This window comes from Pelophylax lessonae (genome assembly GCF_965119305.1).
Source record: "Pelophylax lessonae genome assembly, chromosome: 6".
NCBI classification, from domain to species: Eukaryota; Metazoa; Chordata; class Amphibia; order Anura; family Ranidae; genus Pelophylax; species Pelophylax lessonae.
The window spans coordinates 307248815-307265701 of record NC_138773.1 but is presented as its reverse complement, the minus strand read 5'-3'; positions in this window follow the sequence as shown (position 1 = coordinate 307265701).

Below are 16887 nucleotides of genomic sequence, written 5' to 3'. Positions count from 1 at the left end.
TGCATGCACATAATTGGATGATAGAAATTAGCAGAGCTTCCCCTCATTTCAGATATTCCCCTCAGATCTGCAGCAACTGCACTTGTAGTGCATAGTGGATTTGCCTTTAGTAAATAAACCCCCCTGTAATTAATCACTTTAAGACCGGAAGGATTTGCGCCCCTTAGTGACGGTTCACATTGCAGCGGCACGACTCCGGGAGCAACCTGTGAAGTCGCATGCACCGCAACTTCGGCGCGACTTGCACCGACTTCATAAAATTAATGGTCGCCCCGAAGTAGTACAGAACCCTTTTTCTAAGTCGGAGCGTCCTATTAGAACCGTTCCTGTACTACACAATGGACCGTGACGGTCCACGACTTGTCAGGCTGACAAGTCGCCTGACAAGTCGTACTAGTGTGAACCGGCACTTAATGACCAGGCCACTTTTTTAAATTTGGCACTGCGTGTCTTTAACTGACAATTGCGCGGTCGTGCGACGCTGTACCCAAATAAAATTGATGTGCTTTTCTTTCCCCACAAATAGAGCTTTCTTTTGGTGGTATTCGATCACCTCTGCGATTTTTATTTTTTGCGCTATACACAAAAAAATAGCGACAATTCTGAAAAAAAAATATTTTTCACATTCTGTTATATAATATTCCCCCCCAAAAAATAAAAAAAATACATTTTTTTAACATTTTAGGCCAATTTTCTTTTCTGCTACATATTTTTGGAAAAAAAATAAATCACAATAAGCGTATTTTGATTGCAAAAGTTATTGCGTCTACTAAGTATGGGAAAGATTTATATCATTTTTATTGTTTTTTTTTTTTTTTTTTTTACTAGTAATGGGACTGTGACATTGCGGCAGACAGATCAGACCCCTGACTGACATTTTTGACACTTTTGGGGGGGCCAGTGACATTACTACAGTAATCAGTGCTATAAATATGCACTGTTACTGGAATAATGACACTGGCAGGGAAGGGGTTAACATTGTGGGTGATCAAAGGGTTAAATGTGAGCCTAAGGGGTGCTTTCTAACTGTGGAGTAGCCTGGCTTGTGAAATGACCATATATAGAAGGATCACAGGAGCTCTGTGATCATTCCAGGGACAAGAACGGTCAGGTGTGTTTACTACAGCTGACCGTTCTTCTCTCTACGCGGGGAATGATCATGGGTGTCTGGCGGCAATTGGAGCCGCCTGCCCGCTGCATCATCTTCCCTGCTGACGAGCGGGGGCGGGAGCTCGCCCCCTAGCCTCCTGCTCCTGACAGCCATACAGTTACAGCGATTCGCGCAGGAACGGCTGCCTGCCGCAGTACATCTGCGGCGGGTGGTCGTAAAGAGGTTACTAATGAAGAGGAGCAACTGTTCCCTAGATAGAATAAATGGCTGCCAATAGGGGAAGCTAAACAAGTAGAATTAGTGACCTGTTAAAGTTTTTATAAACTCAGGCAATCTCTACGCTACTGAGAATATCTAAGGCCTCTCTTAAAACGTGCTGCCTTCTGAAGAGTAATTCACATTGGATTGCTCTTCAGAGGGCATTTGACAGGCAGCAAGGAGGTTTTTTTTATCATCTCCTCTCCGTCTGTTTTAACCCCCTAAAACCTGCACCAGCACACCACAAGCATGTTTATTGCATGTGGTTGTGGGGCAATTGTAGGGCAACCACATTCAGTTTGGTGGGCGGTACTGAGCACTAGATGCAACAGCAGTGATATTTTTTCCATGGCATATTTATACCCCTGTTCACTGCTTTTGCAGCTTAAGAGGAAAAGTTCGGGGATGGTTCAGGGGCATTTTTACTACCCCGGGTGCCCCCCCAATCGCAAGTGTAAACTAGGCCTAAGAATCATCTCATTAGAACAGGGATTCTCAACCAGGGTTCCTCCTGAGGTTTCTAGGGATTCCTTGAGCAATAGGCAATTTCTGCCTCTCAGATAAGTTCCCAATGACACCATTGTTCCTTTTAGCTCTCTGTAAGGGGGTAATTCTTCCCAATGATGACAAGAGTAAGGAGAATTCTTTCCACTGACTGTCACACTAATGTGTCATGAGTTGTCGATTTTTAATTTTTAGCCGGGGTTCCCCGATACCAGAAATTTATTTCAAGGGTTCCTCTGTGTTGAAAATGTTGAGTAAGGGCTCTTTCACACGGCCGCTCCGATTTTTTCCTCCGCTACGGCACTTTTTTTTTTACGGACACGGATGACACTTGTGTCGTCCGCTCCGTATGTCCGCATATCATCCCATCCGTTTGCGGATGATATACGGACATAATGTAAGTCTATGGGCATTGCGGATGTCAGAGGATGACATCGCTGACATCCGATTTTGCTTCCTTTACGTTTTTTAAACGGAAGAAAAATAGGGTTCTGTTCCGTTCCAAAAAACAGAACAGAACTGAAAGGACGAAAATCGGATGTCAGCGGATGGTCATCCGCTGACACCTGCAATCCCATTGACATACATTACATCCGTATATCATCCGCAAACGGATGGGGTGATATACGGACTTACGGAACGCCCGTGTGAAAGAGGCCAAAGGCTTCATTAGAAGAATGTTGATATTAGTGAGCTGGAAATTAGTCATCAGAAGACAAGGAGTAAGTCTGGGTTCACACTTTACACGGATGCGGCTGACAGCAGGGGTCTGTTGCGTCCCTGTTCTCTGTTTAAGGGACGAATCATAATTAATTTTTGGCTGAATTCGGACCTTAAATGGATCCAAACAGGGGCAGCCTGTCCATTAGGGGCGCAGGGGCGCCCCCCCTATCCATGCGTCCAGCCCCCTAATCTACATGTGGGGCGCCGGATGCATGGATTCCAATGTGGGATTTTGTTTTTTAAGCATGTGATTAGAGCCAGAAGCTCTAATAGGCTTCAAAAAAGGGTGGGCTCAGGGCGCAGAGCACTGCACCCTGAGCCCACCCATTGTGTGACAATAGCAAATGAATATTCGCTATTGTCACACTGATTCTCCTCCAAGCCAATCAGGAAGAGGGTTGTGAGACCCCCCTTTCCTGATTGGCTAAAAGAAGAAGCGATCTTACAGGCCAGTGGACAGAAAGAGGCAGAAGAGAAGAGACACGGCTGGAGGAGGATAGCGGCTCACGGCTCAGCCATCCGGCACTCCCCGGCTCGGATGGGAGGAAGAGGTAAGGAGGCAGACTATGGGGGGGGGACGTGTCGCCTGCTGACAAACGGACGGACCGACCGAAGGGGGGGATCCAAAGACGCACATGACCCTTGATCTACCTTGCATGTGAGCACCACAAACCAAAAACGCTATTTAATTCATTTTTATTCAAAGCAAACTCCCCCATCCATTCACTCTTTGTTTTTCTTCTAAATCATTTTGAAAGACACCCCCCTATCATTTCTGGTGGTGGCCACCTTGAGTAAGGGCAGATGATTCATGTAGCATTTACTTCCTGGAATCCATCTGCTCTGATCTCAGGCATGTAGGCAGGAGGGTGTGCTTAGCTGACAAAATCCCTCTTCCCTTTCTGAAGACTCCCGGGATGTATGACATCATTGGCCTAGGCCTGGAAACCAAAAAGTAACTGAAGAAATGTGAAAAAAAAGTTTAAAACAAGAAAATATAATATAACTTATTATCTATTTACTATTGCTAACAGAATAAGGATTAAAAATAGCCAATGTTGATTGAGAGAATAAAGCTCCGCTTTGACGAAGGGCGCTATCATAAGTTAAGGCACACACATAAAAGTAGACCTGACTTTTTCTTTTTAATGCAATGCACCACAATGTTCAATTTTAGGGCCAGCTTCATGCCTTTGCATTGCAGTAATGTACCACAGTGCCCTGCGAAGATGTGAAAGGGGCTCAAGTGTAGTAATGTGTTGGGGTGCCATTCACCCCTAATCACACCCATTAGGTTGGTTCCCCTTCTTTTTGAGGTTTTTTCCCCAACCCACCCTCCCCCCCCCCCCCCCAGTTTAAAGCGGTTGTATACTCTACCCGCATCCAATTAGCAACAGTGTGAACCCAGCCTTAAACCTTGTGGACGGCCTTCCCAGAAGAGTTGAGGCTGTTATAGCTGCAAAGGGTGGGCCAACTCAATATTGAACCCTACAGACTTATGCCCCATACACACGTGCAGATTATCTGCAGACTTTTGTCTGCAGACTTACCTTTTCTATGTAGTGCAAGGGCCTGCCAGATTGCATACAAATTGAAAGTGTTTAGGTTTGACCTCATATTATATGGTTTTGGTAAGTCTGCAGACAAAAGTCTGCAGATAATCTGCACGTGTGTATGGGGCATAAGACTGGGATGCCATTAAAGTTCATGTGTGTGTAAAGGCAGGCGTCCCAATACTTTTGGTTACACAGTGTATATATGCAAATGTGTGCAACTAAACCCTCTGTTTTTAACATGAATTGTTAGACAGGGTAAATTATTATTTTTTTTTTTTGCAGGCTAGCTGGTAAATGCTGCGAAATTTTTTGACTGTTTGTGATATGCATTGACCTTCCACGGACATCTTACTCGACAGGTTATAAATTGGGGTGGTTGCCATCTTTTTGTATTGATTGTTGGCTGGATTTGGCTTGGTGACACATTGCATGCCTTAGCTGCCATTGTGCACTTGCTGGGCGTCCAGTGTGTCCCTGCGCCTTTAAGGACTCCTCCTCGAAAAACCGGAATTTAATTTATTCACCCTTATATGCAGGGCTTTTTTTCAGCGGGAACGCAGTTCCAGCACCTCCAATGGGTGCTGAAGGGTCTACTGATACTGGCTGCTGGGAGATCTATTGTTGCTGGAGGGGATCTATATTTGAATGGCAATCTATTGTTGCTGGTGGAGGATCTTTTGATACTGAGGGTTAATTGTTGCTAGAAGGGATCTACTGTTTAGGGAGGGGTCCACTGTTGCTGGCTGCTAGAGAGTCTATTGATGTTGGCTGCTGGGAGATCTTTTGCTGCTGCTGGGGGTTCTATTGCTGCCGGGGGGGGTCTATTGCTGGGGGCTGGGATCTATTTTATTGCTTTTCTTGTTATCATAACCTAATCCTATACATTCCAATACAAAATTATACTTGGCTCTATATTCTCTAAAAGGGGCTGTACTGAAAGCTGGGTAGGGGGTGGAACCAAGGGTCAGTGCTCGGAGGTTGGAAGGGGTGGAACCAAGGTTCAGTGCTCGGAGGTTGGAAGGGGTGGAACCAAGGGTTAGTGCTCGGAGGTTGGAAGGGGTGGAACCAAGGGTTAGTACTCGGAGGTGGGTAGGGGGCGGAGACACAAAGTAACTTAGAAGGGGGAGTTCCTGCACCTATTCTCTGAGAAAAAAAGCCCTGCTTATATGTACTCCAACTTTGAGACTCTCAAAAATATAGAGTTAGGACTGCAGTATACAGAGGAACCTTTAGGCCCCTTTCACACATGCGGACCGTTCAGATGCGCCTGTCAGTTTTTCAGGCGGATCTGAACGGATGCCCCATGCATCTCTATGGGGCAGCGGATGTCAGCGGAGACATGTCTGCTGACATCCCATCCAATCCGGTCCATCAAATCCGGACGGATGGATAAGAACGGACAGGCGGTGCGTTCTCATCCGATTCCCCCATAGAGGACAGCGGGGACCTGACACCTCCCTCTCCGCACACAGAGCGGAGATGGAGCTGTCATCCGCCTGCTCAGCGGGAATCGGAGGATCGATCCCCCGCTGAGCAGAACGGCTCCGTTCTGAAAGGGGCCGAAAGTAGGCACTGCATCTTCCACATATATTTACAAATGTGTGCAACTAAAGTAAAGACTTAAAAAATGTTTTTCTTTTTGCTTACTGGCAAAGTAAATGCATAATGTGCTAGTATGCAATGCATACTAGCACATTATGTGACACTTACCTGCAAACGAAGCCCGCATGTTTCCCGCTGGAGGCCGCATCCATCTTTGCCCATCTTCCTTCCCGATCTGTAGACTCCGGCTGTGCTACTGGCCGGAGCTGCGTGACGTCACTCCCACGCAATGCGCGCGGGAGCCGCCGGTCACGGTACAGGGCTCTGGAGAAATGGCACAGGTGGCCGTTCCTTCAGAGCGAATGCGCCGATGACGTCATCGGCTGCCTGCAATGTAAATATTTCCTAAGCGGTGCAAGTTTAGGAGATATTTACAGTACCTATAGGTAAACCTTATTATAGGTACAAACAGTACAGGGGGGGTTTACAACCTCTTTAACCGCTTGCCAACCGCCTGCCGCAGATATACTGCAGCAGGCTTGCTCAGCTGCGCAAACTGACGCATGGGTACATCGGTTCATGGGAGCGGTCCTGGGTGCCTAGGTCCTAGGCAGCGGGGATGTTGATCCATAGGACCGGCGGCAGTAATTGCCACCGGGCACCCATGATCGCTCCCCGCTGAGAGAGAAGGGCGGTCAGCTGTTGTAAACACATCTGACCGTTCTTCTCCCTGGAATGATCACAGAGCGCCTGTGATCCTTCTATATAGGATCACAGGTCTCTGTGTTCATTTCAAAAGTCCATCCCCCATACAGTTAGTAAACACCCCCTAGGCTCACACTTAACTCTTTGATCACCACTGGGTTAACCCCTTCCCTGCCAGTGTCATTATTACAGTAACAGTGAATATTTTTAGCACTGATTACTGTAGTAATGTCACTGGTACCCCCAAAAGTGTCAAAAATTTCAGTTAGGGGTCCGATCTGTCCGCCGTCCCGCTAAAAATCCCAGATTGTCGCCATTACTAGTAAAATAAATAAATAAAAATGACAGTGCGCCGGATCAGGACATGCACTGACTGCGCTCCGCACAACCCGCCGCCTTCATAGCTATAATTAGGCGATCAGACCGGAGAGAAAAGCTGCAGAGCGGCAGCAGCTTACGGGGGAGCGGAGGATGCACAGGAGGAACACCGGAGCGGGCAAGAAAAAGTCTTCCACGCCGGCACAGCCCTCCAACAAGCAGCGCCTGTCCTCTCCTTGCCTGCCACAGCAATCCAAGATGGCCGCGACCCGCGGCTCGGCGGCACGAGGCGGCCCGCTTCCAGCCAAGTCTCACATTGCTAAACCACCAACCTCGCCAACATTGGGGACGGTCACCTCATCCCCCCACCGCACAGGACACCCTTCGCCAGCAGTCTCCAGGACGGAGGAGGTAGGAGATCCCTTCTCATCCCAGTCCCAGGGGGCCAGCACCCGGTCCCCGCAGGCTGCGTCCCATGGCTTCTCCCCCTATCAGGCCTCACTTGATGGGGAAATGGAGGGGGCAGTGTCACCATCATCCTCTATGGACAGACAAATGGCAGACATAGCAGAATTAGCTCTCAGCCAAGGCAGCTCTGCAGCTTTCCCTCCTCCCCAGCCCTCATACTCAGGGGACTCTGTGCTCATAGCCAGGTTCTCGGCCTTGCTACAGCAGGAACTCTCTAAGGCCTGTGCCACCATTGCTGCAGGGATGAAGGGGGACTTCCAAGAAATTGGGGGCAGACTTGATTCAATCGAATCCAAAATGGATGGGACAGTTCAGAGAGTCAACCAAAACCACAGGCTAATAGTCACACTCCAGGACCAATTAGTCGATGCCCAGGCTAAAATTGAGGATCTTGAAAACAGATCTCGCAGATATAACTTTCGAATTAGAGGACTTCCTGAGTCGGTCACTGATCTGGAACCAGCTATCCATACACTAATGACTGACCTCATCCCCGAAATTTCCCCGCACCACTTAGAGCTTGATCGATTCCATCGGGCCCTGACAGCACCACGCTCGGATGGGTTACCACGAGATATCATTGTGAAACCCCATTTCTATAGGATCAAGGAAAAGGTCATGGCAGCTGCCCGCTACCGCAACGATGTCACCCTATTGGATCACCCAGTGCAGATATTCGCCGACATATCCCAGGCGACTATACAAAAAAGGCGTACTCTGAAACCACTACTGACTCATCTGATAAATCGCCAGATCAAGTACCGCTGGTCCTACCCGTTCAGACTGTCTTTCTCATTTAAGGGTAGATCCTACTCATTCTCCAATTTTCATGATGGCGAAGATGTCCTTCTGGAGCTGGGAATTATTTCACGAGAGCCCCCCCCGGCCAGATCCCCGCGGGGCTCCCCGGAAGAGCCATCCCGACCACTGTCACCTTTGTGGTCACAGCCGGCCAAGAGGGGTAACACTAAACAACGCACCCCGCCGTGAGATGCTGCGGCTCATTTGCTCCACTTCATTCTACTTCTTTTTTGACGAGGGGCCAAACTGCTCTGTTCGTTCATGCCTTCATCTTTATTTTACATTTTGTTTTTTGACTGAACTCTACCTGTAGACTGTGCTGGTCTGCCGGCTACCACTACACCAAGAAAAGACAAAAAGAAGGGGAAATTTTTTTTTTTTTTTTGTTTTTTTTTTTTTTGATGCAAGCCTTCGCTGAGAACTTGGATTCCAGAACTCGAGGGTTCTTTTTGTTTATGACAGCCGTTCCAGGTTTATTATGCTGTCTCTTGTTGATCGCATTTCAGGGGTCTCTGGACTTTGCTGTTGAGACACGGACGCTGTTGCCTCCCCACCACGGGGAATATAGGGTTGCAGTACCTGTTGGGATGGGAATGTTGGGGTTTTTTTTTTTTTTTAATTTCCCTCTGGCTGCCGGTCGGCCATGCTGTGGTTGGTCGGTGGCGGGGGGTTATCAGGGGATCTACGGGACTCCCATTAGTTTAACTGGAGATTTGGGAAGTTATGGTTTCACTATGTTTTTCCTCTTACAGTGACATGGTTCTATGGCATGGATTGAAGCGAGTCGGGTTGCTTCCGCATGCCACTTTCCGCGACCTTGCTCGCTGCTATGTGCAGTGAACAACCTCGCGAATATACATGGGGTGCTGGACCCCACAACCAGCTTACACTGTGTAAATTGTTGGTACTACTAGCATACCCTACGCCCCCCCCCCTCCCGCCATATGGGCGGTGGGGGGGAAGGCGGGGGACCTTTCGTTCTTTTGTGTTCTTTTTTTTACTTTACTGTCTTTCTTCTAACCCCCTTTTCTTTTTCCCTTCTGACATGGCGACTACTCGACATCCGGGCCCCGATGGCTCGTTCCCGGAGGTGGGGAGGAGAGGCGGCTCATCCATCATGACATTCAGGCGAGTACAACCTACCGAACCACAATGACGAACCCCTTGCCAAGTAACTTTAAAATTCTGACACATAATGTCCAGGGCCTTAACGCACCGGTGAAGCGAACAAAGGCTTTTCAGTTCTACCATAAACAGGGAATCGATGTCCTCCTATTACAGGAGACCCACTTCCCTCGCACTTCAGCACCCAAAAAACTTAGCGCCAAATTTCCCATCTGTTACATGTCCAATAGCGAAGATAAGAAACGGGGGGTGGCGGTCTGTATAGCCAAGAGGGTCCCGTTCACACCTAAAGAGGTGATCAGAGACAGGGAGGGAAGGTACCTAATGGTCCAGGGCAGGATAAATGAGCACGACGTAACCTTTGTCTCCTACTATGCTCCGAACGTGGGGCAAATTCAATTCTTCCAGGAAATGCTGAGCGTGGTGATGCCGCGTGCGATGGGACATGTAGTGTTTGGGGGTGACAGTAATGTCCCCTTGGACCAGGTCATGGATAGGTCGGACGCCTTGCGTGCCTCTCTGAAACATGCCCCGCGTCTGGGGGTTAAATTGGCTAGATTATTGCACTCCACAGGATTGGTGGATGTGTGGAGGAATGATCATCCCACGACGCGCGATTTCACCCACTACTCTCATGCGCATAAGACGTATGCCCGTATAGACCACCTCTTTGCATTGTCGGCTCTCCTTCCGTTTGTACTAAAGGCACAAATCATTCCCACCCCGTGGTCTGACCACTCCCCCGTAGTGATGACCGTCTCCGACTTGTGGACTAAACCTAAATTTTCAGCCTGGAGGCTCAACGCCTCCTTACTGAATGACCCCCTTATACTTAAGGAAGTGACCGATTGCTTACATCAATATTTTCTGGACAACCCATCGGCTGATACATCCCCGGCCATGGTATGGGCGGCGCATAAAGCGACGATTAGAGGCAAGCTTATCCAGATTGCCTCCCGGAAAAAAAGGGAACGCGACGGGGAGATACTGCGTCAGGATGCGGAGCTGAGGGACCTCCTAAGGGAGCAGAAGAGACATCCGGGGGTGGACATCAGACACAAAATTGACGCGGCACGGGTGGCCCTTAATTTTAGCTTGACCACTAAAGCGGAAAAGTCCATTCGCTGGTCGAGGAATCGCTATTACTCACTGGGCGATAAACCGCACACACTTTTGGCTCGCAAACTGGCCCCGAGACTCTATTCCCCAGCACTACCAAAATTGAGGCTTAGGTCTGGTCTCCGGTCACAGGACCCCAAATTAGTGGTCAACGAATTTTATCACTTTTACACAAAGCTCTATTCCCAACCGCAGCCGCTTAGACAGTCCGCGGTAGAGGCCTTTTTTCGGGATATCTCCCTCCCTAGCCTTTCCGCCCCCCATGTGGAGATTATGGACAGGGAGTTCTCTACTACAGAAATATTGGTAGCAATCAAATCCATCAACCCTAATAAAGCGCCGGGACCGGACGGTTTCTCTGGCCATTATTATAAGAAGTTTCACGAGACCCTGACCCCCCATCTCTGCTCCTACTTTAATTCTATTAGAGCAGGGACCCCCATCCCGACATATGAAAATAATGCGTATATCCATGTGCTGCCGAAACCGGGCAAGGACCATGGGGACTGTCTCAACTACAGGCCGATATCGCTCATCAACGTTGACCTTAAAATTATGGCGAAGGTGCTGGCGACTAGGCTCAACACTTTTTTGGCGGAATATATCCATCCTGATCAGGCCGGCTTTGTGCAGGGCCGACAGGCGCCTGACCAGACCCGGCGTGCAATAGACGTGATTTCAGCCCTCCAATCTAACTGGGATAACGTAGGCCCCAGAAAGGGCATGCTATTGTCCCTCGATCTTCACAAGGCCTTTGATTCCCTGTCCTGGGAATATCTTTTCCAGACACTGGAGCGCTTTGGCTTTGGACAACACTTTTTATCTCTAGTAAGCACGTTATATAGTGACCCAGTTGCGAAACTGTCTATTAAGGGTTACGGATCCCCTTTCTTGCACATTAGGAGGGGCACTAGACAGGGGTGTCCTTTATCCCCGCTCTTATTTATCTTAGCCCTGGAACCATTGGCCATTAAATTGCGATCCAACCCGGACATTAAGGGCTTACAATGTGGGGGGGTGGAGCATAAGTGCGCCCTATTTGCGGACGACATCTTGATGTACCTTTCGGCCCCACTGATTTCTATCCCCAATTTACTTAAGGACATGGCGGAGTTTGCGTCCATCTCAGGTCTCCAAATAAACCCCTCCAAATCTCGGGCTCTGAACCTAACACTGGATAATACTACCCTATCTGCCCTCAGGGACAACTTTCCCTTTGCATGGCAAGAAAGGTCACTGCCATACCTTGGAATTCATCTCACGGCCTCAATAACCACCCTTTATGCCTGTAACTACCCACCTTTATATAAAAAACTACGGGAAGATCTTGCTACTTGGTCTGCTAGCCCCCCGTCATGGTTCGGTAGGCTGAATTCGGTGAAAATGAACATATTGCCTAGATTGTTGTATCTGTTTCGCACTCTACCCATAATGCTTAATATGACTGATATTAAGGATTTTCAGGGGTCGGTCATCCGGTTTATATGGGGGGACAAGAGGCCCAGAGTCAATAGACGGACTCTTTATACCCCTAAACTCAGAGGGGGACTGGGGGTCCCGGAACTGAGCAAATATTACCATGCCGCTCAGTTGGCCCAACTGGTACGCTTCCACTCCCGGGACCCTCTCCCGATCTGGATGCGCATGGAGGCGGCCCACTTGGGGATTCCGGTCCACCACGCGCTGTGGTTAAGAGCTAGGGACAGACCGGGGGTGCTCTGTCCTGCCCTCTCCCACTCCCTGGGGGTTTGGGATAGGCTGTCGGGCAGGCACTCCTTTAAGTCCCTCCATGCTCCGCTGGCGCCCCTACTGGGCAACCCTTTGTTTCCACCGGGTCTGACCCCGGCAATGTTTGACTGGTGGACAAACAGGGAGCTTCTCAGGTTGGCGGATTTATGCGACCACCGAGGACTATTTACCAGATCCGAACTGCAGGAGAAGTATTCCCTCCCTGAGGGGGAGTACTTTCGCTACGCCCAGATCTCCCATTTCGCAGCCTCCCTTAGGCGAAAAAGCGATATCACTACCTCCACACCAATGGAGTATCTTTGCCGCACACTAGACAAGCAAAAAAGCTACATATCTACGATTTATAATATACTCCACGGAGATGACAATAAACTGCCATACATGTTACGCTGGGAGGAGGATCTGGGAGAGTCTCTGGACAGGGCGGAATGGAGTGCTTTAGCACAGTTTAACTCCAGATCCATACTTAATACTTCTTTGATAGAAGCAAACTTTAAGGTGTTTTTGCGTTGGTACATGGTTCCGGTCAGGTTGGCAGCGGCGGTGAGCACTGCATCCCCCAATTGTTTTCGGGGATGTGGCCAGGTGGGCACGGTGCTCCACACGTGGTGGACTTGCCCGAAAGTCCGCCGATTCTGGATCCGAGTCTACAATTTTGTTTACTCCTTGACTCAAGTCAATTTGGCGAAAGACCCCCAAAATGCCCTTCTGGGTAAACCAGTGGAGGGAGCAACTAAGCCCGCTAAGCGCCTCATTGCCTTTGTGTTCACGGCCGCTAAAATAGCCATAGCCCGCTCGTGGCGCACCCCCGTGGTGCCATTTGAGCTCTTGAAAGCCAAACTGACCTGGATCATGCTAAATGAACGAATGGTGGCAATATTGAATGATAGGATGCGCATGTTTGATAAAACTTGGGACCCCTGGATAAGGTACCTGGCGGGCCCCTCATAGGGGTGCTCGGGTGCCTTGGTAGCATTGGATGGGTTGTTGTGGGGGGGATTTCCCCCCGCGGGGCGGGCGGGGCCTGGGTGTCGACCCTCGGCCTTCTATTTTCTCCATAGCCGCTGATGTCTCTTTCTTCTCTCTCCCTCTTCCATTCCTGCTGCCCTCTTCTGCAGTTTCCTCCTTTTCCCCCAGTCTGGTCCCTTTCCCTCTATCTATTTTTTCTCTTTTTTCTTAATTTCTGATATTTTTCTGACGGTGCACGGACGACAGGCTGTGCCCCCCACTAGTGGAGGGTTTGCTATAGGGGTCGGGGTTGGGGTTCGTCCCCTCTGGAAGGGCGCAGTGAGTTCCCGTAGGGGCGCCATTGAGGGGTCGGGCCCGGACCGTCGGTCCTGTAGGGTGTAATAGCGGGGGCGCTGTCTGTCTGGGTGCCGCTATGCTTTCGCACTGTTGGTTGGATACCTAACTTAAGTTTACATTTTAGGTTACAGTCTTATTGACTACCCATTTTGCTTTTGTGTTTTTCTGCATTGGCACTAATGTATGTCTTGTTTTCTGAGATATTTACTGTATACATACGAAGTATTTGAGCCATGTTGGCTCCTAGTGCACTGTTAACGCTTTCTTTCCAAAAAAAAAAAAAACTTCAATAAAAACATTGAAACATAAATAAAAATGACATCAGACCCGGTTCACACTAGCGCGACTTGTCAGGCGACTTGGTCGCCTGACAAGTCGCGGTGGGTCGCCTGCCATAGATTAGCACAGGACCGGTTCTAATAGGAGCGACACAAGTCGCTCCGACTTAGAAAAAGGGTCCTGAACTACTTTGGGGCGACCTGGAGTCGACCTGCATTGACTTCAATGATATGAAGTCCGTGCATGTCGCGCCTTCACAGGTCGCCCCAGCAAGTAGCGTCGCCCCTGTGTGAACGGGGTCTAAGTCTTTCCCCTAGCTTGTAGACGCAATAACTTTTGCGCAAGCCAATCAAAAAACGCTTATTGGGTTTTTTTTTTTTTTTTTACCAAAAAATATGTAGCAGAATACAAATTGGCCTAAAAGGATGAAAAAATATTTTTTTTTTTATTGGGAATGTTATATAGCAGAATGTGAAAAATTTAGTTTTTTTTTTTTTTTTTAGAATTGTTGCTACTTTTTTGTTTATAGCGGAAAAAAATAAAAATCGCACAGGTGATCAAATACCACCAAAAGAAAGCTCTGTTTGTGGGAAAAAAAGGACCTCAATGTTATTATTTGTTAGTAAAAGTAATGCAGCGCCGAATCGCAAAAGATAACCTTGTCATTAAGGGGGCAAATCCTTCCGGTCTAGAAGTGGTTAAATGTGAATTGTTAGACAGGGTCCATTTTCATTTTTTTTTTCAGGCTAGCTATTAAGTGTACTGGGGGTTTTGTCTGTTTGTGACATACCTCCTACTAAACACGTCCCCAGTAGGATGTTTTCCTGTACTGCAAACTGGGCCTGAATACGCAACAGCACCACCACATAAGCTTTATGCGCCTCTATCGCTTATACACATAACAGCTGTGTGTCATTGTGGCCATCATAGCTTCCTGTTAAGTTCCTTATTTAGAAGTAGAAAACTCATTCCCATGGACACTTTTTTTTTTTTTACACCTTTTAGGCTCCGTTCACATGTCAGCATAGAGATCACCGCGATTCTGCCCGCGATCCGGAAATCATTGCAAATCGCGGGACGCCTGTGCGTTGCCCGTGATTTGCAATAGCACCCCAAACGCTGTGCGATGTTGCAGCGATTTCCGCCTGCCGAATCGTGGTACCATCGTGCAAAAAAAATCGCAGGACGCATGACGCCCCATAGAAGCTCCTGTACCTTTTTTGGGCGTCATGCGTCCTGCGATTTTTTTTGCGCGATGCTACCGCGATTTGGCAGGCGGAAATCGCTGCAACATCGCACAGCGTTTGGGGTGCTATTGCAAATCACGGGCAACGCACAGGCGTCCCGCGATTTGCAATGATTTCCGGATTCTGCCCGCGATCGCTACGCTGACATGTGAATGTAGCCTTATTGGTTGCTGTTATACACTTTGCTACAAATGTAAAGTAGTGAGTGAAATAAAAATATATAGGCCCCTTTCACACATACGTCCGTTTGTCTGTTTTTCATCCATCCGTTGACATCAATGCATCTCTATGTAAAGACGGATGATCATCCGTTAACATCCGTTTTCATCCTCTTCCGTCAATGTCCGTGTTTTGGAACGGATGAATGCCCTATTTTTCATCCGTCAATAAAAAAAAAACGGATCGGACGAAAAACAAATGTAAATGGACAAATGGTCGGTTTTTGACCCGTTTTTGCAATGGTAGTGGATGTAAAAAAAGCAGATAAAAAATGGATGAAAAACGGATAAAAAAACAGATGAAAACGGATGAAAAACGGATGAAAAATGGATGAAAAACGGATAAAAAACAGATGAAAACGGATGAAAAACGGATGAAAAATGGATGAAAAACGGATAAAAAACAGATGAAAACGGATGAAAAATGGATGAAAAATGGATGAAAAACTGATACATTTTGACGTGACTGAACTGATGAACTGAACGGACCGTATGTGTGAAAGGGGCCTAACTGCGCTAACCAGAAAAGGGTTTAACCACTTGCCGACCGCCGCAAGTAGATATACTGCGGCGGTCAGCCCCTCACAGGCAAAGTGACATATATATATACGTCACTAGCCTGTGAGACTCTGGGGAGCGAGCGCGCGCCGGCGGCGGTGCGCTCCCGCTCCCGCACGGTCACAGACCCCCCTGCGCGTGTGAGCGGCGGACCCGATGTCCGCCAGTCACTCGGCGATCGTCAGGGGAGAGGGAGAAAGGCAGGCGGCTGATGTAAACAAGCCGCCTGTCATTCTCCCCTGTGTAGGAACAGTGATTATACGGTTCTACTATGAAGGACCATTGATCACTGTTGCCACACCAGTAGCCATGTCCAATCACAGTTAGAATCACGCCCCTAGGGACACACACAGCACCTCCCTCTCAAATAAAGTTAACCCCTTCACTGCCAGTGTAATTTTACAGTAACAGTGCATATGTATAGCACTGATTACTGTAGTAATGTCACTGGTAACCCCAAAAGTGTCAAAAATGTCAGTCAAGGGTCCGATCTGTCCGCCGCAATGTCGCAGTACCGCAAAAAAAATCGCAGATCGCCGCCATTACGCGTTAAAAAAAAAAACCAACAAAAATGACAAAAATCTTTCCCTTTGTTAGTAAACGCGATAACTTTTGCACAAACCAATCAAAATACGTTTTTTGCGATTTTTTTTAACAAACATATGTAGCAGAAAACAAATTGGCCGAAAATGTTAAAAAATTTTGATTTTTACACTTTTTTTGGGGGAATTTCATATTAAAAAATGTGAAAAATATTGTTATTTTTGCAAAATTGTCGCTCTTTTTTTGTTTATAGCGCATGATCAAAATATCGCACAGGTGATCAAACACCACCAAAAGAAAGCTCTGTTTGTGGGAAAAAAAGGACATCAAATTCGTTTGGGTACAGCGTCGCAGGACCGCGCAATTGTCCGTTAAAGTCGCGCAGTGCCAAATCGCAAAATACCCCCTGGTCAGGAAGGGGGTAAAATCTTCCGGGGCTTAAGTGGTTAAAGCAGCTAGCACACTAAACAGACATGTGTTGATAAGCAAAACATAAAAAATACTGTGCAGCGCTATAAAATATACTCAATAAAAGCGTAAGGCCCCTTTCACACATACGGACCGTTCAGTTCATCAGTTCAGTCACGTCAAAAGGTATCAGTTTTCCATCCATTTTTCATCCGTTTTTTTTATCCGTTTGTCGTCCGTTTTTTCATCAATTTTTCATCCGTTTTTTTTACATCCACTACCAATGAAAAAACAGATGTCCGTTTACATCAGTTTTTCATCCGATCTTTTTTTTTGACGGATGAAAAATA